Here is a 25603-nt window from a genome sequence, read left to right as displayed (position 1 = left end):
TAGTTAAAAACACAAAATATAATTAAGACTTTGAGCAAGGATGAATTCTCATACTTGACTGTTAAAGTAACATAAACTATGATGTGTAATCCTGGAGATTTGCCAACAATCTTAGAGATGTGTTTCTGGTATTAATTCATTCAGCAAACATACTTCAGGTGTCTATTATGAATCATAACTATATAAAAAATTTTGTATAAAGCTTTAATTTTGGTAGAGTACTTTACCTTGACTCTTAGAAACATTTTATAAACGAGAAATTACTACAATCCTTATTTTTGCAATTAAAGGAACAAATTCTCAAGAACAAAAGTCACTTGTTCAAAGTCACAAGTCTTGACAGTGATAGAGCTGTGAACGGAATTCATGTCTTTTGACCCCAAATCCCTGGCTCCATGCCTGTATTCTCTTCCCCTCCACGTTAACTAAATTTTCTAGAATTGCATCATAGTTCTAGATACTCCAGTCTTTCCCAATTCTGATATTTATTGTTTTCTCAAGTCTCATTTACTTACACAAATATATCAGTTCAGATCTTCAGGAGTCTAGCCCCTAAAGTTGCCTCCAGCATTCAACTCTTAAATCAGGGGTCATCAAATACTTTCTGTGAAAGGCCAGATAGAAAATTCTTTAGGCTTTGTGGGCCATATGGCTTCTGTTAGAACTACTCAGCTCTGCCACTGTATTGGGAAAGCAGCTATAGACAACCAGATAAACAACTGTATGGCTGTGTTCCAATAAAACTTTACTTAAAAAAAACAACTGGCAACAGACCAGATTTAGTCCTAGGGCCATTGTCTGCTGACCCTTACGTTTAATGCATTGTTTCCCAATAACCTTTCAACTAGTAAATATCCTCAAAGTTGGGATTTTTATTAATTGTTGAGTGCCCTAGTCATTCATAAAAAATTCTGACATTTGCCCTGGCCAGTGTGCCTCAGGTGGTTGGGTATTGTCTAAAGGTTACCGGTTCGATTCCCAGCAAGGGTGTGTGGGAGGCAGCAGATCCATGCTTTACTCTCACTTAAATGTTTTTCTCTATCTCTCCATCTCCCTTCCTCTCTCTCTGAAAAAAAAAAAAAATTAGTAAAAAATACATTTTTTTAATGCTGAGATTCTCTACCCTTCAGGTCACACACAGAAAGAACATGCTCATTAGAGAGTAACCAAAGTTGCATTACAAGGGTCCAACAATGACAAGATAAGCAACTACCAACACTCAAGTACAGCAAAGTCTCAGCTCATCCAGGGAACCACCTAGAAAAAGGACCTCATGAGTGCATTTCGGGGTTGAGTAAGTCTAGGAAGCCAGGAAGGAAATTATCATTTTTAAATACCTTTTATGAGCCCCCACTGTGCAAGACATTTTATGTATTTCATAATTCTCAAAACCATGATTTTACACCTTTTGTAGATGGCAACATTGAGCCTTGGGTTACTGAGCATCTTGGCCAAGTTCAAACAACCAGCATGTGGTGAAGTTAGAATTCAGACTCACTCATGTCTGATGCCAACATGCACATTTTTTGAATTACCATGGGGCCCACTTAGGAATGAGCTAGCATCCCTCATTGACAGGGATGTGAGCTCATATGCATGCCTGACCCTGAGCACAAAATAGATACCACAGACAAATTTACTATTAAGATAACATTGATTTTTTTTTCTGTATTTTTTATTGAATTTATTGGGGTTACAAGGGTTAATAAATGATATAGATTTCAGGAGTACAACTCTATAGTACATCATCTATATATTGTATTGTGTGTTCACCATCCCATCCCAGGTCTAGTTTTCTTCTATCTCCATTTATCCTCCATACCCTCTTCTATAATAATATCATAAATAATATCATTAAAATTGGTGACCATTTTTCATTGTCTACTGGTAACAAAAGATAGAGCTGGGTATTGAAACTCTCCAGAATCATTTATTTTGAACCCTTGTCCCTTCTGTTTTTGACCAGCTCAATTAAAAAGGCTTTATTGTAATTGTTGAGGGTAAAACATATCATTGGCCTGTGTGATTCACGAGTCAGTAAGACCATTGTTATGAAACTGTGAGTCAGCTGTAGCCTAAGTCAGAAGCCAAAGTAAGTTTCAGGGCAACCAAGATAGTCCCCAGAGCTCATAGACAACAGTGATGCATTGTTTTATGTCATAGGGTGAGGATGCAGAGGAGATATTTGTGCTTAGTAACATATCTCTATAGCACAGCAGCTCTATTTTTTTATAGAACCTGGAAAACATGGAGTTCAGAGGGTAGAAGATGAAACAATTATTTCTGATAATTTTCCAGAGTTGTATTTCTTTTTTTTTTTATAGTGGTGTAGGAACCTTGATTTGAATAAATTTTTAATCTGAAGATTACTTATTATTCCTATATCCATCTAAAGACAGTAAACCGGTTCTTTGGGGGTTTAATCCAAGTTCAGGACATTAACAAAATGTACCTCAAGTTTGACATGCTTGGTTTAGAACTTTTGGAAGCGTCAATCATTTAATACCACACTATTATTTCTCAAATTCCATTCTCTGAACAGGTGCTACCTGAGAGAAGGCTAGGGTGATCTATGGAGAGGAGGTGAATGGAAAGGGTATAGAAAGTTATCAGTGACCAACTATTGTAGGAAGCTGTATCAATGATCTATTTACAACAAACTACTTCAATGATTAGCAACTTCGGATCACGGGCACCTATTGCCTCACAGTTTTGGGGGTCAGGAATCTGGTCACTGCTTAGCAGGATGCCGTTGGCCCTGGGTGTTCATGAAGTGGCAGTGCGGGGTTAGTGACAGCTACAGTGATCTCAAGACTCAGTGAGGCTGGAGACTTTCTTTCTGAGCTCCCATGCATGGCTGTTGGCAGTCTCAGAAGGTCCCCTTCCAAGTGTACGCATGTGGTTGTTTGCAGGTCTCGGATCCCACCCGGTGGGTTTCACCAGAGGCTTCCTGAGCATATTCCTGACATGGCAGCTGGAGGTCCTAGAGCGAGAGAGAAACAGAGTCCCAGACAGAAAGCATGGCCTTTCTATAAATTGAACTCACAAGTGACACCTCAACACCCTGCCACATTCTATTTGCTAAAATCACAGTGCCAAACCAGGAGGTCATGGTTCAATTCCCAGTCGGGGCACATGCCCAGGTGGCAGGCTCGATCCCCAATGTGGGGTGTGTAGGAGGCAGCGGATCACTGATTCTCATCATTGGTGTTTCTCTCTATTCCCCTCTGAAATCAATATATATTTTTTTTAAATCAAAGTTCAGCCTACACTCAGAGGGAGAGGATTACATAAGGGTAGGCATCCCAGGAGGTGGGACTCAATGGACCATTTTATTTTATTTTAAAATATATTTTTATTGATTTCAGAGAGTAAGGAAGAGGGAGAAAGAGATAGAAACATCCATGATGAGAGAGAATCATGGATCGGCTGCCTCCTGCAAGTCCCCCACTGGGGATTGAGCCCACAACCTGGGCATGTGCCCTTGACCGGAATTGAACCTGGGACTTTTCAGTTCCCAGGCTGACGCTTAAGCAGCTGGTTTGGCCAGGGCTCAGTGGACCATTTTAGAAACTGTTTAACCAAGCACTTCCGTGCGAAGCAAAGTTAGCAGTTTCTTCAGCACAAAACTTCAGAGCTTTTAGTACACGTATGTGTTTCGGACCTTTCTGAGCAGGGGTCAGGAAACTGTCTTAGAGAGCCAGATAGTAACTATTTCGGTCTGTGGATCTGAGGGTTTCTTTACCAATTATTCCAATTGTGCTCAAAAGCAGCCACAGACCATACATATAAATTTGGTGTGGCTGTGTTGCAATAAAACTTTATTTACAACAACTATTTTTTTTCCAACCCCTTGGATTATATGCTGAAACGTTAGCTGATAGCATTTAATAATAACAACTTTTTGTCCTGAAATCCCTATCCCACAGAATAGTGAAATGTTGCCATATATGCCTCTGTGATTTGGTCAATAAAAGCAACAAGTGTCAGCAACCAGAAAAAAATGCTTTAAGTACACTTGCTAAAATATCATCATTTTCTTCCTTGTTTAGATTCGTAGAACTCAGGATTCCTGGAACTCTAAGGTCATTAATTGTATGAAGGCAGAATCTTCATCTGTCCTATGCATCTTCCAGCACATTTCCCACGCCTAGCACAAGGTCAGAGACACAATGGGCGCACAGTCTTTTTGAATGAATGGATGATTGAATAAATCTCAACATCCTATATTTGTATTTCCCTTTGCCTTTTCCATTAGCAATGCTGTACTTCCCCAAAGGGCCACATTCTGATAAATCAAGTGTCCTGACCTGTAGCTGACATCTCTCCCATGGCATCTCCCTTCTTCCTGGCTGCAGTCCCACCTGACTCTGCAACTCAGAATCATTGCACTGATGGCCCCAGATAGACTCAGCGGGTCTCTGCTCACACTTGGCCGTAGCTTCAAGAACTGAAGACTTGAAGGTAGGCTGGCAGGAAGGAGGGAGAGAGATAAGAACATTTCACAAGCCTACAGAAGGTCATGACTGAGCAAGGCCATTCTACACACAGTATGTCACAGCTTTACAATGGGTCTTACTAACTCCACTTTGCAAATGAGGAAAGAGTTGTAGAGAGGTTCTCTCTCACCCGAAGTGACACAGAGGTGAAGGAGAAGCCTGGTCTAGACTCTAAAGCTCATTCCCTAAACCTCACATCTCAGGTTGCCTGGGCTATTCTCTTGGAACAGTCATTAAAATCACCTTTTGTTCTCTCAGAACAGTCATTAAAATCACCTTTTGTTCTCTCAGAAGTGTCTGTTTTAGAAAGTACATTATCTAGTCACCTGCCCACCACCCTTTGTCTCCCCGGGGACAGTTCTGGCTCCTGCCATGGATACAAGTTCAGTCAGAGGCCATGGTTAGGATTTTACCCCAGATCCAGGGGCATTCCTGGAGACCACTAATTAATTACCCAAAGCAGTCTGTGGAGCTCTTGCCAGGCCACTAGGGTACATACTGTGGGAAGGGGGGGAAAGGTGGCATGTAGCGTGAAGGGGGCATGTAGCGTGAATGCCATTAAAAAGACCCATGCACAGGTGCATGCAAGCAGAGACAGGCACACACACATGCATTTATTTTTAAGCCACCTTCCACAGTACTTGGCTCCCATTTGTCTCATGGAAAGAATTTTGAATGCAGTCATTTCTCTAGTTGGAATCTTGTATTAAAAAAAAAAAAAAAAAAAAAAAAGTCTCTGCATTTCCTAGAGTCCTCATCACTCCTTCTGCTGTGGGCTAATTCTGTCTGCTTGAAAATTCACCTAACAGACAGCCCTCATTTGGATGTGGCTTATGAAGGCTTCCTGGGCATTAAGTGTACACTTACTTGCTACATCCATCTTAGTACATTGTTGCCAATTCTTTCATGATGTTGAGCTCTTTCTATCCAACATAACAGCTTATCATCTTCCCCTCTCCTCTAGCCAGGATGCCCATGTTCGTATGGTGTTTCAGAGTTTTCTCATAGATCCCATGCATTGTTGTATTGGATCTTTACAATAACCCTGTGATGCTGCCCAATGGAGCCACATTTTATAAAACTGAGATTCAGGAAGGTGAAGCAACTCACCTGAAGTCACACAGCAAGTAAGAGCTGACAAAGTTGAGACAACCTGCAGGAAGAGATGACATATGGTTCATTTCCATATCCTGCAGAATGCCTCGCTTACAGCATGCACATAAGACATCAGTGTTTAATGGCTGGCTGAATTAACAAACAAAAGGGTTTACCCTCCCTCATTGATTCTGGTCACTTCCTAGGTGGCATAGGATTTGAAATCACGTTCAGTGAGAAGTGACAGAAGGATATGTTTAGATTAGAGTAAAGATGCAGTTGGGGGGCTCTGAGAGCTTCCCCATGGAAGAGGATTGGATTCGGGCTCTGCGTCGGAGGGGATACATCTGGAATTGTCGCATGAAAGTCATAAAGACGCAGGGCCATTATAAGGACTCACATTCTAGCTAATAGAATTGTCTAGACTTTAGAAGACTCTCATGAGAAAGTGAGGTTCCCCTCCCAGGGGACATACTTTAACAGGAGTTTGACACATCATTGGCTAGAATGTAGTGAAGGCGAGTCGAGCATCGCATGTGGCAGTTAAAGTGGCTGATCATTATTCCAGCCTCCTTTGAGGATGAGTCGAAGGTTTTCTCTGTAGATGCATTTTGATATCTGTATTTCATTAGATTGTTTCCCTAATGTGCCTTCAGGCTATTTGAACTGGAACATTGCTGAGCATTCTGCAATACTGACACAACTGTCCATGAATGCGACATCTTTGTTCTGTCTCCCAGCAACCATTCTTGTTTTGATGTCAAAGCATGTGAGCCTTAACCACGCATATAGTAACAACAGGTGTGAACCATTTAAAGATGGCTGCATCATAGCACCAAATAGAATGACGTTGATGGCACTGGGACAGGCTGCTTGGAGACCACTCATTGCAAAAGGGCTTAACCCCTTCCCCAGGTCTCAGTCAAGGGATCAGGTACTCAGAAAACAGTTCTAAGACACTGTTCCAATCCCAGGACCATGGAGAAGAATTCCAGTTAACAAGTATATTTTGTTCAGGTTAACCCAGACACCAAAACCATCTCATTGGCTGCTGAAGACCACTGGCCAGTAAGCAATGGGAGCAAATTGGGGTTTATAGGCTTTTTGCTCTCACTGGATGCAAGGGGAAATACTGGTGACTCATGGTTTTTTAATGAAGGGATTTAAAGTGCCAACTATGTGATATCTGACATACAAAAATGCGGCTGGGTAAACCTCAAAGGAATTTAGAGATTACTAAAACCAATTCCTTAATTTTACAGATGAAGAAACTGAGGCACAGACAGGGTAATTGGCTAATCTAAAGGGTTTTCATTGAAATTTGAACTCCTGATTCTTACATTCTCCAGCCTCCCAATCCTCTGGTAAAAGTGGAAGGTACAAGTGCGTACCTAAGTCAGAACCCAAGAACCATACCACATTGCTATGGCAGTGGAGAGCACCCCGAAACACAGGTGGCGGGAGGACACTGGCATGTCCCAGGGTTGGGTACAGTTGCAATTATCCATTGCAAATTTGTCACATTGAAGAAAGAAATTCATTTACCCCTGAATGTTTACCTAGGGCTCCAATCTGGCCTCCTAAGAGCCCCACCTGGATTATGTGTGACACCTGAAGCCCTCATATTTATATAGTACTTCCTTCCCCCTAAACAACATCCATATCTGGAATCCACTTCTGATCTTGGGAATGGAAGCAAAACAACTGTTATTACATCCATTTCACAGAGTCAGCTCCTTATATGGTTCACCGGACCTCTCAATCCCAGGACCTGAAATCCCGCCAGCCATCAGGATGAATTACAATATGTTGGGCTGCCTTCCTATTGATAAGGCAGCAGACATTTTTGTCACTTAACACGTTACAATCAAATTTTCAATTCTTGCATAATTAGAAAATATGCGGATCTGATGGGAAAGATCAAATCATATTCTACATGATACACAGAAGTCTGTCTCAGAGAGATTAAGTGTCATGGCTATTAATTGACAGGCCAGGATTAGACGATCCAAGCCAGCATTCTTTCCACAGGAATCCACTGCCCTGGGGAGTGGACGGAGCATTCCCAGCGACAGGCCCTCGCTGTCTCCTGAGGATTGCCTGTCTCGGGAATTCTTCCTCGTTAGAAGTCCAACACTGCCCCTGTGTCAATGAAAGCTTGGGACCATTAATTAACATTGAATTTCTATGTAAATCTCTGAGACAGAGCCATTTTGCCTGAGGTGACAGAACACATGCTAATGGCGATTGCTTGGGATGTTGCCTGCTAAAGCTTGCGCCTTCTTTGGTGATCACATAGGGATATTACACCCACTGTATGTTTGAACCCGCGACTGGAACCCAGGACTCATGCTTTCCAATCCAGGACACAATAACTTCAGCAGAAGCTTACTAAGCACTTATCATATACTATGTACTAGGTTAGAATGAAGGGATGAGGCTTCAGATAAGAGAGGCATGGTCAACATGATCCTGTAATTTAGTGTCAAAATGACTCACTTTAGACTTAGAGGATGAAAGTGGTGATGATAAGAATCACTCAGAATTACAGGCATGTCACAGGGCTATCCACATAAATGGTGGTACATAGTCAACCAGTGCCCCTATCCTCAGTGGGAAGGCAGGCAACAAATAAGGGTTTAAACATTGGATTTCCATGTAAGGTTTTCTTTGAGAAAGTGTTCATTACTAACAATATTTAAAAACAAGGGGGCCATGCTTCCTTTTTTCACTCTACTTTTTTTGGATCTCTTGGGGAAACTTGATCTTGGCTTAGGTCAGTTAGCTCACTCATTGACCAAGGGGTTAATAATAGCTTACTGCCTCAAAGACAAGGAATTGCACCAAATAAATGTTGACTCTCCTGCTTGAAAATCAACAATTCTAAGTTCCTGCAGAGCTGAGAAGGGGACCTTCGAGGACCCAGTGTGCGGTAGTTGACTTTCAGTGATCAGAACTTTGTCATCGTGTGAGGCCCCCATAAATAAAACCCACGCCAGCCAGAAAGTCCTTCCAGAAAAATGCGGCTGTCAACATCAAGACACAAGTAAGTGCTGTGATTCTGAGCTTCATTGAAAGAGTCACATTCAATCCACCGCTTCCTTGAAAACTGACTGCAGTACCGTGGCTCCAAGTTCTACAGGAGAAAAACCACAAAGTATGCACGAACCAGAGGAACAGTCTGGGCTGATGACAGAAAAAATAGAAGGCCATTGAGGCGGACGGCAAGTTTGACAAAATGTCTTCTGTGCACCTCCTGGAAACATGGGTAAGAACTAGGTGCTAGAATCCGGACCTTTGATTGGTGGCCTCCAGAGAGGAGAAAGAGTGGCTGGACTCCTTCAGGCCAACAAATGGGGCAGGGGCCTGATTTGGATTCAGAAGTGAAAAAGGAACAGGGCAATTTTGTGATATGGCTTCTGGGGCGGGAAAGAAATGTGCTGCGGAGGGAAAGAGACTTATGATTTTCTTTCACATCTGCCCTGCCTTCAGAACAGAAAAGAGACCATGTATTTGCCTGGAAAACATTAGGAATTCATGGAATTGGGTGGAGTTTTTTTTTTTTTTCATATTCCAACATTAATCATGAGATTTCAAGCAAGCCTTTCAAACTCTGTGCCTCAGTTTGTCTCATTAGTAACAAAGGGATTTAAAGTGCCAACCATGTGATATCTGACATACATGTGTATATATGATGAAAAGTGAGTTCTTGGTGCTCGAATTTAATACTTCTACAATTTTTGACAATCTCTAAAACTTTGAATAGCACTCATTTAATTCTTTCATAAAAAGGCAATAGTACAACTATACTTTTTATAAAAGTATAAATGAAAAATTGAGATTCAGACTTGGAAACACTTGGCAAGTGGCAAGTGTTACAACATTTCTCGAGAAACAAAGCATGGGCGGAGTCTCAATTATGATACAACCAAGTGAGTGTTTCTCAGATTTGCAGAGATTATGGATGGCTAAAAAGTAGTGTTTCTTTAAGAGACTATTCTAAGTTATTCATGATTTTATTTTACCTAAGTAAAATCATTTAAAATAAAACACAACTATCTAGCTTCATTTCATAAAGCAGCAATTTTTTTTAAATGTTTAGAAAAGTTGGGAGAATAATCTTAGAATAAAAGACAGCCTTTCCCAAAGAAATACAGCTGGTAAACTAACACAAATATATGAAAATACAGAAAAATCTCAATATGCATTGGCAGATGATAGTATTAGAGTATACAATTTTTTTTTTTGATGCTTGTTTGAAATTGGGCATCTATATTCAACACTCTCACATAATGTTGAACTAAAATATGCAACCCGATCTGGAACACCATTGTTAGAAATCTATTTTCATGTAATGAGAATGAGAATAATGCCCTGAATGCTGTTCATTTATTTGCAAGGTCATGAGCAAGTTAGACATTTATCTGAGACCCCAGCTCAGAGTCAGATCGTGGCACGGGTCTTGTTCATGAACAGCACTGCTTTATGGACCAGCATTTGAGAACCACTGTGATCTCAGTGAATTAATCTTCGTGGCTCACAACCCCCATGATTCAAACCTGAGCCTTTACTAAATTAGAAATTAAACCCTTAAGAGATATTACTACTAATTCAATGTTTCACAATGAGGCAATGGAGCCAGAAGAGATTAAGTAAAATATACAAATTCACACTATTGGTGTCTGATTTCCCTGACCCCTAACTAACATCATCAATACTAATAATAGCTAGCATTTCGATCATTTATTATGCACAAAGAGTCTCACAATAACCTATGAGATGAGCTCCATCATTATAAGAGTAGAAATAGAGGCCAAGTGCTTAAGTAGCTTGCCCAGATGCCAACAACAATTACATGGTGGAACAGGAATTCAAACCAAGCTATTTAACCCCAGTCCTGCCTGCTTAGCTTCTAACATGTGCCTCTGCATCTCAGGTGTATAATTTCAATGATAATGGCACTTCCATTTCTAGGGAGACAGTAGTAGGCCATGTTCCAACTTAAATGGCTAGAAAAATTAATTATCCCCCAAATCATAATTTTAAGTGCATTGGTAAGTTAGGGGAGCTAAGAAGACTAGGTGAGCTAGAACTGTAGAGAGAAGAGTCCTGCTTAGGTTAGCTAAGAGTGCCTACCATTTTCTTACCAGTTCTGGCCACAGACTAAGGATTGGGGTTGGCCTAGGCCAATGGTCTCCAATGAGGAAAAAGAAAACAGAGTTAATCTGACAGTCACGGGGTGGGGCGGGGGGGGATGCATTGGTGCCTAGGGGAGCCCTGTGAGCCTGCTCTGAGTGCTTGGGAGGCATGGAGGCAGAGGCTGGCCTGAGAAGGCAGAGCAAAATCTGTAGCCTTGTGATAGTACACAAGGTCCCCGTAGGAAAAGGAGCCAACAGCAAGCATCCAACAGGTTTCCACTCAAGACATTTGCCCACTTTGATGCAAATGGGGTTGGGAGCTAAAAGAGCAAAATTTCATTCGCAGAAATAGACCTGTCTGGTTCCACAGCCCCCACTCCCCTTACAATGCCAATACTATACATGCATCTTGCCCCCAGCCTCGAGGAAGCTGTTGTTATTGGCAATGTCAGTGGCAGCTGTGTTCACGTGGGCCTTTGCATAGTTCATTTTATGATGCTGTGAAACTGGAGAGCGGGAAGTTGCCCCAAGCAAAAGAGCATGTACACTAAGTCCTTCGGGTTTTATCTCTTCTCCTTGGATCAATACCACTCAGCTTAGGACTCTTTGTAGTTGGGGTGATAACCAATAACAGTCGGTGTTTACTTTGCAGAAGGCTAAGTCTCCTGAGAGCCTAACTTTTGGCACAATCTGATTATCATGTGTACAAATATCACACCTTCCAATGGGCAAGGAGCTGATTAACAGCCTGAATACAAAAGGCTGAGAGGACCAGAACTGGGTTTGGTTTTGTGCAGGACGTTTTTCTTCCCTCTGAACCTTGCCCCTTTAAAAGGTTCTTAATCGCACCTGGAGATTTGCTATCTCCCTTCAATTTGAGGGTAATTTAAGACACAGGCAGTGTCAAGGCCAATCCTTGCAAAACTATGAGGAAGGCAGGAAGGCCGTTTTATATTGGCCACAGAGTGGAAAGAAGTAGTTTGTTTCCTGGGAGATATCCCAGCCCACCACACCCCTCCCAGAAGATTACAGGTCTCAGTGTGTGTTCTCTGATGAGTGCATACTGAGAAAGGCAAAAGGTGAGGGGGAAGGGAGCAATTGGAAGGGGAATCTGAGAAAGAGAATACTATATAGATCTCAGAGCTACAAGTTGAAGGAGTAGGATCAAAGCCACATAAAGAAGAGTTAGTTTTGATTGTGCGGAGGAAAACCTCACATTCGCAGACTGGAGAGAAAAGAGAAAAAGTGGAAGTGGACAGAGATAGCATGGAAGAGCACTGAGGTTTTCATATGATCTCAGGGGCAAGGTTTTCCATTGAGAAGAGATTGCCAAGATGCTAGAAGAGAGTGATCAGGTCTGAAGCATCACGGAGGGAGAGGGGCAAGAGCTGACCCAAGGGCTGTGGGAGACTGGGGACTCCGCAGGAGTTGGGTTGATGGTGTGCATTTCTCAGGCTTAGGAGCTAAGAAGACAGATTCTAACTTGTTTCCAAAGTTGGTACTTTGCTGGGTGGGAAGGCAGAAGAATGGGGCATCTGTTTCTCTTCTTTTCACCCCTACTCTCCTGGGTATCCAATGCCTTGACTTAGCTGAGTATCATTACAAGATGAGGGAGATACCAACTGAGTCACATGGAGGTTTTGGGGGGCAGTGTGGTATGATGAAACTGCCTGTAGTCCTAGGGTTCAAATGCTTACTTCATCACATACCACATATTGTTCGCTGCTTGACCCTGGGGTGAGTTACACAATCACTTTGAACATCTGTTTCTTCATTTACAGAAGAATTTGAAGCATTTACATGAGCTTATATCCATACAGCCCCTCATTTGTAGTAGACATAATATGCTTGTCCCTCTTTTCTTTATCAACACCTCATGAGGGAATATCCCTTGTAAAACTGAGCCCAGAGGAACTCAAATTACTTTCTCATAGTTGAATTTCCATTATGGCAGAATAATTCATTTGGAGAAATAAATATATATCCTCAGTCAGTTGATTAAGCCATGGAAAACTAGGATGATTCTTTAAAAATAATATGATCCCCATCCTTACCTTCCATCTTTTTAGGGATTTAATTTAGGATAAGTATGTCTACATGAGTCAATGCCACCACTAAATACAACCATATCCACTCTCCCATCTTCTAAGAAGACAAGGACTGAATTAAGCCCACATATAACGCCTACAATCACCAATCCAAATTTCTGACTTAAAGAGGAGAGTTTACAATTATTAGAGATTATTTAACTCATATTTCTAACAAATCAGAGCTTCAAATACTAAAAGGCAGGCCACTCACTCTAAAGCAAGGCTTTTAGTAAATCAGTCCTTCTGAGTAATCGCATAAAATGATTAAGCAGCAATCTCTGTACTCACATTCAGCATCCATCATTTCCACTGTCAGCCATTGCTAACAGAAGGAAGGGCATGACTAATATTTTCCTGAATAAGCCACTGTTTACTTCCGATTTGTGCCATAGGAAGTGCCCACAGTTCCTTCTCTACCATTAATACCATCTTGTGAATCAGCTGTGTGGTCAGTCCCCGTGTGAGTCACATCTGTTTCTGCAAATGCTCTGAGTGCTGTGTTGACAAAGGACAAGAAGGAAATTCACGTGGTAGCTTCCTTTCCCTGCCCTTCAAGTCACTGCTACCCACTGAAGTTGTTGGCTGTTCAGTGCTCCATTGCTTTTCAGTGTCTAGCCAGAGTGCCAGGTACCCACAAGGCACTCAGGAAAAAAGTTTCTCAAATTGAGTCTCTGTCCTGCCTCGGGAGGGAGGGAGGAAGGAGAAGGGATAGGGGAAGAGGTTTTCAAGCTTGTGGAGGGAAGTTCTCTTAAAAACTAGGAAGTAAGCAGAAATAAATGAGATCATTGCAAATATATCTGATCGTAGATATAAAGAGGCTCTTAGACTCTGCATTGCTATTCAGACAGGGACAGAAGCTGCAAAGGTGGGATTATGTGTAGAACAGGAGTGAAACTAGGCGACCGCCTTTATACTACAAACCTCTATGGAGTGTTTAGGGTGTAGCGACTGATATGCTGAGCATTGAGCATTGGGGATTTATCAGTGAATCAAACAGTCAGTTTTCTGGAGGATATCTTTACACTATCTTTCCATTGTTCCCTGACCCTGGACTTCACTCAGTCATTTGTATCAGGTAGAGTGTGGGGGGAGGAAAGCATCCTTTGTAGAGCTGGAGTATTTACACAATGGTAACCCTGAAATCTGTCCCATTAGTGAATCCTTCTCCTTGCTCTCTCCCAGGATGGTGCCTGGTGATTTTATTGTCTTTTATGCAGACATTCTTATCTCTTCTTCGGGATACTCTGAGTTTCATCCAGAGGTGAAAACTTATTGCAAAATGGAATCACCAGGAATCTCAAAGCCAGAAAAACAAAAAACAAACAAACAAAAAAACACCTTTTCAACTTCAGCCATTCACATCTAGGACAATGGGTCCATTTTCCTTCTACTGATGGAGGCACAAAATAACCCCCACTGCTGCTCAGAGGGAAAGAGGAAGAGACCCTCTTAGTCCCTAGACACCAGTCCTGCTCCCCTCCCCCTTGTGCTCCCAGTATGGCTCTGGGCTGTGAGAATCAGTAACCATGAAGTGAAGGGAGTGTTCCCTATTGAGAAAAGGTCAAGTGGTAAGAATAAGAGCTGACATTTATTGAATACTGACTCCGTGCCAGGCACTGTTCTCAGCCATTTACATGCATAAACTCGTGTCATTTTATGACAGCCCTTCATGGGGCTGCTGTAAATATCACCATTTTGCAGAGGACAAAACTGAGACCAGAAAGCCTCACTGAGAAAGAGGAAAGCTACAATTCAATCCCAGGCCAATGGACTCCAGAGTCCACTGCTCCTCAAACTCTGGTCTGGAGACAGTGCGGGTCCATGACCTGTTACCAGTGTGTGATGAGACAAGTGTAGAAAATGAGGATAAACACTGGGAAATTTTATAACAATTTGCTGTTTGTTTGGCATGCAAGAGTGTGAGCAGTTCTGGTGTGGTTTAGGGTGCATTCTGGCTATGCACAGTAGGACCACACATAGATTCATGAGTGATTAGAAATTGAAAAGCCAGTCCTGCCCAAACCGGTTTGGCTCAGTGGATAGAGCGTTGGCCTGCAGACTAAAAGATCCCAAGTTCGATTCCGGTCAAGGGCATGTACACTGGTTGCGGGCACATCCGCGGTAGGGGGTGTGCAAGAGGCAGCTGATCAATGATTCTCTCTCATTGATGTTTCTAGCTCTCTCTTCCTCTCCCTTCCTCTCTGTAAAAAATAAATAAATAAATAAATAAATAAATAAATAAATAATCAAAATATATTTTTTTTAAAAAGAAAGAAAAGCCAGACCTTTACCAGACATGGTTTGATAAGCACTGTTCAAAAGCATCGTGCTATGCAGCCAGAAACTTGGTGCTTGCTGTGTATGTGATACATCTGTGAGGTATAAATGTGTGTAGGGAAACAAACACCAAGCCAGGAGCCAGAAGATAATAAGCAGTGGGTATGAACAGTAAGTAAGGGATATTGCATGTTCAATGTTAACAGGTGCCGTCCATCAAAAAACTTAAGGAGTAGAGCGGGGTAAGGTATTGAGTTGGGGGAGGGACTAAGTACTAACCAGAGGTCATTAGGATAGTATGTGACCATTCCCTGGGCAGATAAGCCCTTTTGTAAATGTTTAACTTTGCCTTGGCTTCTCCCTGCCACTCCCTCTCACGTGTCCCATTCTCCTATTTTCTCTCAATCTGTTGACACAGAATCATTAAAGTAATCAAAACATAACAAGGCAATTCATTCTTTGCCAACCAGGAAAGCCCAGTCTATCATGATATGTACTCCAAAGCTCAATTATGGGTTTGGAACAGATGACCTCTAAGATCTCTTCCAACTTTGGAATCCTGTTACTTTGACTGGAAAAAAAAAAAGTATATTGCTCGCAGGGGAATAAACCTTATCAAGGAGGCTCATTTGATACAATTCATGAATTAACTAATTTATTCCCTATACACCTAGTGAGCACCTACTATCAGTCAGGCATTGTCTTAGACATTGATGTTACAGTGATGCATCAGATATAGATTCTGCCTTTGAGAGTTTCAGAGTTCAACAAGCAAGTCAGACATGTAAGGAAAAAAAAATTCAACACAGGTCTTACGTACCACAGCGCATGTCTGAACAGAGTGCCATGAGCGTACAGATGACGGAGCCCGTGATTCCTCTGGTAACAGGAAAGGGAGCATCACAGCACGATTGAGAGGTGGCAACATGTACTCTAGGTTTTAAAGAATAAAGGGGAGTTGGCTCTTTAAAAAATCGTATGATTTTATTTATTGATTGGAGAGAGAGAGAGAGAGAAACTTTTGATTTGCTGTTTTACTTATTTATGCATTCATTGGTTGATTCTTTCATGTGCCCTGAACAGGAATTGAAACCACAAGCTTGGTGAATTTGGACCATACTCTAACAATCTAAGCAATCTGGCCTTTTTGAATAGAGAAAGAGAAGCCAGCTCAGGGAGGAATGTAGAGGTGGAGGCATCCACTTGGGTGACCTATTTAGGGAAGAGAAGAATAGCTTAGTTTGGTTGTAAGATTGGATGCCTGTGTGGATCATGACTAGCCTGTTTTGTTTTGTGTTTGTTGTGAACATCAGTATTTTCCTCAAAGTGTGATTTCAGACACGCACACACGTATACACACACTCATGATTTTCTTTCTTCAAACCTCCATTTCTTCATTTATAACAAAATGTAGAGTCCCAAAGTCATTATCCTGAGTGATATTAATGAATCACAATTTCATGAGTGATTCATCATTTACGTTTCAGTGCCTACCACATACACACATACAGGCACTCAGATTTGGTTGAATGAATAAATGAATCAATAAATGCATCAGTTTTTATCATTAATTATCACTAATATCCTTTCAGCTCCATATGCCATTTCTAGAACCTTTACATGTTCCCACAGCTTTGGATAAACCATTTGTCTGCATACCCTTGACAAGGGATATTTGTGGGTTAAGCATGCATATGAATATACTTACACATATTTAAATAAATAGGCACACAGGATGTCAGAGCATTCAAGAGTCATGGGGGAAAGGGTGCTAGCATTGGAGAGGGGGAGGTGATCAGAGAAAGGCTTGACTATCAAATTAATTTTAATGATTGAGGGAAAGCTGTCTGCTTCTCATCACTTTCTCGCATTTCCCCTTCCATGAATTAGAGCTGACCGTATTTTTCTAATACATCACTCTGCTGTGATCACATGCTTGGCATTCATTTCAGTCACACTCACAGAAAAAAGGGGCTCCATATTGAGGCACAACAGTTCCCTTCTTGGCACGAGCTGCTGAGGATGTTTCCAAAAGTACACAGAGCCTTTCTAGAAGCTCCTCCACGCCCCCAGGATGACTTCACCCACTTACATAAACATGGCTGAAGTTCTTTTACTGTGGAAATGTTCTGACATAAAAAGAATACTCGAATCATCTTCAACAGCACTCATAAGGTTGCCAGTATCACCTCTCACCCATCACTGCCCGTCCTGGTTTTGTTTGTTTGTTTCTTTGCCTGCTGGATTGGTTTAAAGCAAATCCCAGATGCTGCATCCTTTCATGTGTAAATGCTTTGGTATGAATTTCTGAATGGTAAGGTCATGCTTTGTTTGTATGGTTTCCCTAACACCATGACAGTAATGCACCTAGTAAAACCCACAGCAATCACTTCATGTTATACATGGGCCACACTCAAATTTTTCTCATTATCTTACAGTGTTTCCCAAACTTTTGACATATGTGTACCCCTTCTATAATTTTCGTAATGCTGAGTACCCCTCAGCATTACGAAAATTATAGAAGGGGTATAGAAGGGGTATAGTACTCATGAGAACGTAGAATTATGCACAGCTAAGCACGGTGCAGTGCATATCTCCACCAAACTCCGGTGCAATGGGTACCCCCACCAAACTCTTCCCGTACCCCTGGGGGTACACATACCACACTTTGGGAAACACTGATAGAAGATGGCTTCATACAGTTGGTTTATGTGCATCATGACTAAACAAGATCCACACATTGCATTTTGTTGTTTCGATGTGGCAATTTTAGGCAGTTCACTTGAAATATTTTCTTCCTCTCCTCCTCCCCCTACCCCCAAAGCTGAAATATTCAGGAAAGAGAGCATAAAAGCTGCCAAAGCACAGCATGCTGCAACAGCACCATTTTCCCCCCCATAAAGATTTTCCCTCAGTCCATGCTAGTGGCAATCCATAATATGCAAATGTGGGCTCCAGTCAATACGTCTTAGTATGTAGGCCTCCGCATTCTTCCTTCTAGGAATACAAATCAAGGGAGGTACACTCAGGTGAATCCCCAAAAGGGAGTCACCATGGTCTCCCCTTCTCCGATGTCATTTCACTTTCCCCTAATAATCATTGTCATGGTAATGCCACACTATATTTTAGATCGTATTTGAGGGTTTGCATAGTACTTCCACATGTATTCAACTTACTCTAGCCAAGAGTCCACTTGTTAGGAAAAACATTTCATCTCACATGATTTTCCATGAGCCTGTGGAAGAAGACAGGTCCTACTTCTTTCTCACAGATGTGGGAATGGGCTCGGGAATATTAAGCAGCTGAGACCCCATAGTCAGTCAGTGGAGTTAAACGTCGGGTCCCAGGTCAAATGATTTCACACCCAAAAACCTTTGGACCAAATATACCGTGCCTTAACCTTATATAGAAAACCCTGGACCAGCCTTCTGCAAAACGCCCCCTCAGCCAGCCACTATCTGGTGAAATGTCATGTATTCCCTTTAGTGCTCCCTCCAACGTTGGGGTGCCCTGGGTAGCCACTATAAAATGATTGACTAGATTAGGAATCAGGAGAAGGAGAATTATTTGAGAATTGTACAGAGGTAGAATGATCAACCTTCTCATTTTCCCCAGATAGGGAACTTTCAGTGTCAAAACTGGGATAGTTCTGGACAAATAGGATGAATCAGTCACCCTATATGGATACACATGAGCTCCATGACTGACTATGGCAGCTAACAGCCAAGTCCCACTTATGTGCAAGGAACTGTGTATGTTAACTACTCTCCTTCGCAGCCAGTGGTATATCTCCATTTCCTACTTACAAAGGCAAAGAAGTTACTCTCCGCAATACTGTTTGAAAATGATGACGCTGAAACTGAAACTCAAATTAGCCTGGATTTGAAAATGGCCTTTTCTGTCTTCAGTTGTGTGGCCTTGAACAAGACTCAGGGAGTTTTATCAACTCAACCTTGAAAAAAACACACAAAAAAACGGATGCCATACTGAGAGCAGACTGTGGGGGTAGAGGAGGGAAAATCCATTAGGTGCTAGACCCAGAAACGGCAAATCTTCTAATCAAGGTTATTTTTAGAACCTGGAAAAAAGTTAGAGGTGCAGACTTCAGAAAAGCAAACTATAAGTCAAAGCATGGGAAAAATGAAACTCCAGCCACTTATTCAAATGAGACAGTGAAATTTAAAGGTCAGGTGGTGTGTTTCCTGGGGTCAAATTGCTAGGATTCAAACCTGGATGCCACCAACTACTAGTTAATGTCAAATGAGTCACTTACATTCTCTCAATGGAATTTTCTCAACTGGATGACAGTAGTAATTATGATAGTTCCTACCCAACGATCTCACCCACTGATCAGGTCGAGAATTGAACAGAATAATTTATGTAAAGTGCTTTGGGTATGTATCTAGCAGTGTCTAGCCAAGAAACCAGCATCACTTAGATCTTTCGATAGAGATAATGTAACACTTGGAATACTCGGGTGATGAAAAACCTAAGTGAAATAGGGGACAGTAATGCAGCTCAGAGATGTACAGCAGCAGGAAGTCAGCATCACTGGAGCCCCAAGGACCTCATCTTCAAAGACACAGGAATTCAGACATAGAGCAAAGAGGAGAGCTAAGTACTGAAAAGCCTGGGTATAACTGAGACACGATAGCAGGCCTGGCAGGGGCCAATCCTGGGACTGAAGACACCAGGCAGGGTAGGACTAGCAGGATGAAGAATTCGGTGCTCTCTCCCTAGAGGGTCTTACCTGGGGTTCTTTTGAGTCTCAAATGAGTGCTCAAGGCTGAGACTGAGCAGAGCCTTAAAAAGCTCCACCAGAGAAACAAAGGCTGGCAGGAGTCAGACACTTTCAAATCATTGCTAGATAGAGTGTGAAAGGCCAGATCCCTCTTTGACTTCCTTCAAATGCAGGCTCTGTGACTCACTCTCGTAGCATTTTCTTTATTTGCTAAGTAAGATATAAACATGTTTTCTGGGGGATTCCAGTAGAATAGTAAAAATAACAGGAAGCACTCAGCTCTGTTAATTGTGCATCTTAATGTGGCATCAGGACATTTTTCACTACAATGCATTTCCTCCTGATGCCCACCTCAGATGCTTCAGGAAGTCCGGTTAATCTTATGGGAAATTAAGGAGCTGTAAGATTCTGTAGCCATCCTAGTCTAGACTCCGATATTGATCATAGGACAGACAGATTGTAGGAATGAGGTAGAGTGGCCATCTTGTGTCTTAGACATAAGTGCAGACACTCAGTGGAGAGTGACCTTTAATGAATGCCAATCTACTTTATAAAGCAGCACATCTGCAACTCCTTTCAAAGGGTGTGCTAATGGTCACCTAGATGGCCCCTTCTCAGCTTCCTCTGATTCACTTAGGAAAGCTCCTGAGGGCCCACTCAAGGGTTTCATATGTTTCTCATTGATGTTTGCTTTTCAAATGTTTGTCAATTTCAGGCATTTGTGTAGGTCCCATTAACGTTTAAAGAATTCGAGCGGTGAAAATGATCCACAATAAATGGGCAAAATAGAGGCTCTGACTAAAGACTGTATATGCCATCCTCAACATCTTACAGCCCCAGGAAACCCAAGTCCCAGAAAAATTAAGAGGCATCAGCATGGTAGATTGGTAAAGATTTGGTTCCGATTCTTAGCCATGCCATCCACTTGTTACGCATAGTTAACATTTGTATTGAAATATTGTCATATCTACCTCATATGTACCATGTGAACACCTGGCAAATACAGGCACTCAGCAAATAATATATATTTTATTAGAAATATTTATTATTTATATTTTATTAGAAATATTTATTAAACACCTGGTTCTAAATAAAGTTTCTATGTTCTATACCAGTGGTGGCAAACTCATTAGTCAACAGAGCCAAATATCAACAGTACAACGATTGAAATTTCTGTTGAGAGCAACATTTTTTAAACTTAAACTTCTTATAACGCCATTTCTTCAAAATAGACTCGCTCAGGCCATGGTATTTTATGGAAGAGCCACACTCAAGCAGCCAAAGAGCCGCATGTGGCTCGAGAGCCACAGTTTGCCTACCTCGGTTCTATACCAACATCACAGGACACTGATTTCTAAAATGTGTGAATCATTATGTAGTCGTCATTTGACTTATTATTTAACCATTAAATACAAGTCCTTTTGCTTGACTGACATTTTAAGATTTAGACTAAATCACAGATTCAAAGTATTAGAGTTGTAAGGACCTAAAGGCCTTAGCAATTCTCAACCTAATCACCCACCAAATGTTATCATTATTTCTCTAGGAAACCTGGCCAATGGCTATTCTGTAACCACTGCAAATGATGACAGAGCCCACTAGGCACCCAGACAGGTTATTACATACTGAGGAACCTAGTGGAGACTGTTATTCCCTGAGAAAAATTAGAAGTGTTTCTTTATTACTTCCACACACAAGCCGGAGGCTCACTTTCAGGAGCCACCCACAATACAGACTCACTGCAAGTATTTGAGAGCAGATTTATCTCTCTCTCCAGTCTTCTTGTGTCTTGGAAAAAGTCCTTCATCTCATGTAGCCAGTCTTCATGGTTTCCAGACCATCTCAACCCTAACACTGACCACCCTCTTACTGGATGCTCACGTCTGCACTGCCTTCAATACGTTGATGCTTTTAGGCAAAATTGCCAACAGTATCCTCAGAAGTGGTTTAGCCAATGGGGAAGATAGTGATCCATTCTATGTATTTCCATTAATGGAATTAATGTTATCATCTTAAATGATAACTTTCAATTTTCTAATTCACCTCACTAGTTTCTTTCAGCATTTTAATTTGTTAAAGTCATTTTGAATTATATAACATTTATATTCCCTATGCATCCCTACTGTGGCATCTTCTAAGTAACAGGCAAAATTTTTAAATAGTCCTTAGTAATCAGTCTCGACGACAGGCACTTCTGTGTGACACCAAGCCATTATTAATATTCCTAACTCTGCATCTGCCAGTAGCATCATCCTGAGCAGCACTTGTCAAAACTTCATCCCTGGGGATGTCAAAAGAGGTGCTTTATCAGAAACTTTCCAAAGGATTCTTCAAGTGAAAAGGTCTGTGGATTGCATTTCTGATTGAATTGTCATGTCAATGACAACACAGTCCTATGTTCTCAGAATTTAATATTGGGGTCTTGGGAATTTAATATTGGGGTCTTGGGAAAGTACTTTTATAGATTTCAATAGAGAGGTCTCAAGCAAATCCCAGCCCAGGTGCCAGAGTAGACTAAATCAAAAGTTCTTAACTTCTAGGAATCCATGCATGAACTTCAAAAACTGTAATTCCCCTAGAATCATAGACAGTGTTTTATGGTTATGTGAATGTGTGCATTTTCTTGGGATAAAGTCCCCAGCTCTAAAGAAACCTATGTTCAAACACTACCATTGAACAAGATAAAGTTTAATTAAAGATGCCGTAAATTTAAGCTTGTCCTAGCCCTTCATCATATTTCCTATCTGTGCTATGCAGCAAGGCCATACAATCCCACTTTCATGCTCCATTCCTTTCCGTTGGCTTCAGACAGACAAATGTACTGCACTTACACCTGCTGGGCTTACTATGCTGTAAAACCAGCGGCACATTCACACCTTCAAAAATTGCATTCAACATAAACATTTCTGAGGGCCATCTCAACCCCTTCCAGTGAATTAGTCTTCTGATCTAGTGTTTATGAGAAGAGATTTTATTTTTATTTTTATTTTTTTTAATGAGAATGAATCATGTGGACAGAAATGAAAAAAAGGATTTGGGTTTTAGTAAGTGGGGAAAAGTATAGGTGAACTGATTTTGGATCAAGGGTGCAATTAGCAAGGCTAGTCCCCGAGTTCGTCCTTGGGACTAGTACACACAGCATTTCTTTCCTGTGGGCACCCAGGAAAGAAATGTTTTCGGGAGGATGAGTAGAGCAGCTTCAGAAAGGGACTGATGATCACTTCCTTCCCAGAGCCATTCTGTATCTAATTGGGAAGAGAGAATGCACTTTCTCTTCATTTGGGTCAGTTAGAAATTCCCAAGTCTCCTTGTCCTAGCTCACGTCTGCATGTCCTCCTACATGTGTCCCCTGTTCATGGGTGCCCTTTCTGCTTGTATCACTTTCTACAGTGCTCCACTGTCACCTTAACACCTTATCCAGGAAGATTTTGCTGACCACTTAGACCGATTCAGATGTTCTCACTGCAAGCAAAGTACATACAGGGATGGAAACCTTCTGGTGAGCTCTGGCTTCACCAACTCAAAGCTGTAAAGTGACCACAAACCGCACAGGGGCAATAAACCTGGTCCCTTCTCTCTGTCTGGGGTATTGTGAGAATAGATGTATGTAGGCTCTTTAAGCCCTTCAGAGAAAAGGTGCTCTCTAAATCTAAGTGATTATTCACACATTATCCAACACAAATTGAACCTCCTTCCCTTGGAGACTGTTTCATTACTAATTTCACTGACAGCAGTTGATAAAGTTGACATTTGGTTTTAATGGCACCGGCTAATAAGCTGTCAGAAGGTTTCATAATCTTACAAAGTATTAGATTACATTACAGATATTAAAATTAGTCTTAGAATTAACATAATCTACATTGGCTACTTCACTGAATTAATCTGATAGGATATTCTAAGTTTTGTTCTTCTTCACCCTAGGAGGACTTACATCTTTGTTGGATATGAAGAAGAAATGTTTACAGATTGTCCTAAGTGTGTGTGTGTGTGTGTGTGTGTTCTGCTTATATAGTTCTGATCATGAATATTCAGTCCGTGTCAGAGTAACTGGCATTTTGGCTCAATGTTTTGAACTTTTGAAAATACACACAAACCTGCAGCACCTGGCTCTGCTTAGATCCCTTTATAGCTTTCATTTGTTTGAGACCACTCCAATAGCTATCATGGAAAGAGTGTAACATTTAAAGTTAAGCTGAAGATGACATCACTATAATTGCTTCTATTTATTGAGAGTCTCCTGTGGATTAGTGCTTTTCATCATTATTAATTTTCCTGTGGATTAGTGCTTTTCATCATTATTAATTTTATCTTTGCTACAACCTTTTAAGATAATTTTATCAATTTAAACGCCCTCATACTTACAAGTGACAGAAAACCCAACTGGCTAGAATAAGAAAGAAAATTTATTAACTCAAATGCAAGTCCGGGGTAGAATCCAGACCTCAGACATGGCTTAATCAAGGACTCAAATGATACCAGAGAACCTTCCCCCCCTACCCCCATTCTGCTTCTTTTATTTTATTTTAATTTTTTAAAATATATTTTATTGATTTTTTTTACAGAGAGGAAGAGAGAGAGAGAGAGAGTTAGAAACATCGACGAGAGAGAATCATCGATCAGCTGCCTCTTGCACACCCCCTACTGGGGATGTGCCCGCAACCAGGTACATGCCCTTGACCGGAATCGAACCCGGGACCTTTCAGTCCGCAGGCCGATGCTCTATCCACTGAGCCAAACCGGTCCCGGCGTGCTTCTTTTAGATGGACCCTATTCTCAGGGCCCCTATGGTGATTCTCATTAGCTCGAACTCACAAATATAGTACCCAATATAAAAGAATATCTATTTCTTCCATCAGTTCAGAAAAGAATTAAATTTTCTTGGATCTGATTGGCCTGACTTAGATCATGTGATCAGTTCTAAGCCAATCATCAAAGCCTGAAGCTTGGAATGCACTGGTAGTTTGTACTGATTGGTTTAACCTGTTTTACGCTGGAGTGGAAAGATAGAGACAAACTCATCCAAAGCATAAGAACCAATGGTAGGGTGACCATAAAAACAAGATTGTGGTGATGTTGTTATAGGAATGAAAATTGGGAAAGAATAGACACAAGACAGCAATATCAATAAATATCAATTACAGATTGGCATATCTTCATATTACTGAAGAGGAAGTAGAGGCTCAGAGAAGTTAAGAGACTTACGTGATGTCATACATCTAATAAATGGGAGGACCAGAATTTCAAACAAAAACCCTATGACTCAAAGCTAATGCTCACTGTCTTCTAGAGGACACAGCAAAATGGTAGCCTACATGGGAAGCAGCATATCTAACCGAGCCTTAAAAAGGCAGGTCCCAGACGTCCACTGTCTTTGGGATAGAATGAGCTAGAAAGCAGAGCCATCTGTAACCTCCACTGAATGCCCTCTGTGAATCCAGTCAAAGGGAGAATCAAAGAACTTGCATTGGTGGGAACAACGGTGGGGCGGGAGGACACTGGCATTTTCAGCTGCCCTTCCTAACATTTCTTCCAATCTATGCCTTCCTTAATCCTTTCCCATCTCAGTAACTATCATTAATTACTGTGTTCTATTATCTCATATCTGATAAATCAGTAAGTTCCCGTGACCCCAACTTCCTCCAAATCATAACCTGGGTCTAGCCTCTTCTCTCCACCTCCATTACCATCGCTTTAGTCCATCTTACAGCTTCTCCCCCTTTTCCCTGCAAGAGTCCTCTAACAGATCTTTCTGATCCCACTCCC

General features: G+C 41.4%; 1 long non-coding RNA gene across 4 annotated transcripts in view; it reads right to left on the bottom strand.

The window, feature by feature from the left end:
* Positions 1–2008: 2008 nt before the first annotated feature.
* Positions 2009–25603, bottom strand: part of LOC311612047 — a 531826-nt gene continuing 508231 nt past the window's right edge. For all 4 annotated transcript variants that reach the window (XR_014793198.1, XR_014793199.1, XR_014793200.1 and 1 more), the window contains 3 exons: positions 5610–5652; positions 4311–4469; positions 2009–2983 (listed from right to left, as the gene is read on the bottom strand). This is a non-coding gene — a long non-coding RNA (uncharacterized lncRNA). The remainder of the gene's footprint in view (positions 2984–4310; positions 4470–5609; positions 5653–25603) is intronic.

This window comes from Pipistrellus hanaki (assembly GCF_964339955.1).
Source record: "Pipistrellus hanaki genome assembly, chromosome: 17".
Taxonomy (NCBI): domain Eukaryota; kingdom Metazoa; phylum Chordata; class Mammalia; order Chiroptera; family Vespertilionidae; genus Pipistrellus; species Pipistrellus hanaki.
The sequence above is the reverse complement of the archived record's forward strand: the minus strand, read 5'-3'. Positions and strand labels throughout refer to the sequence as shown.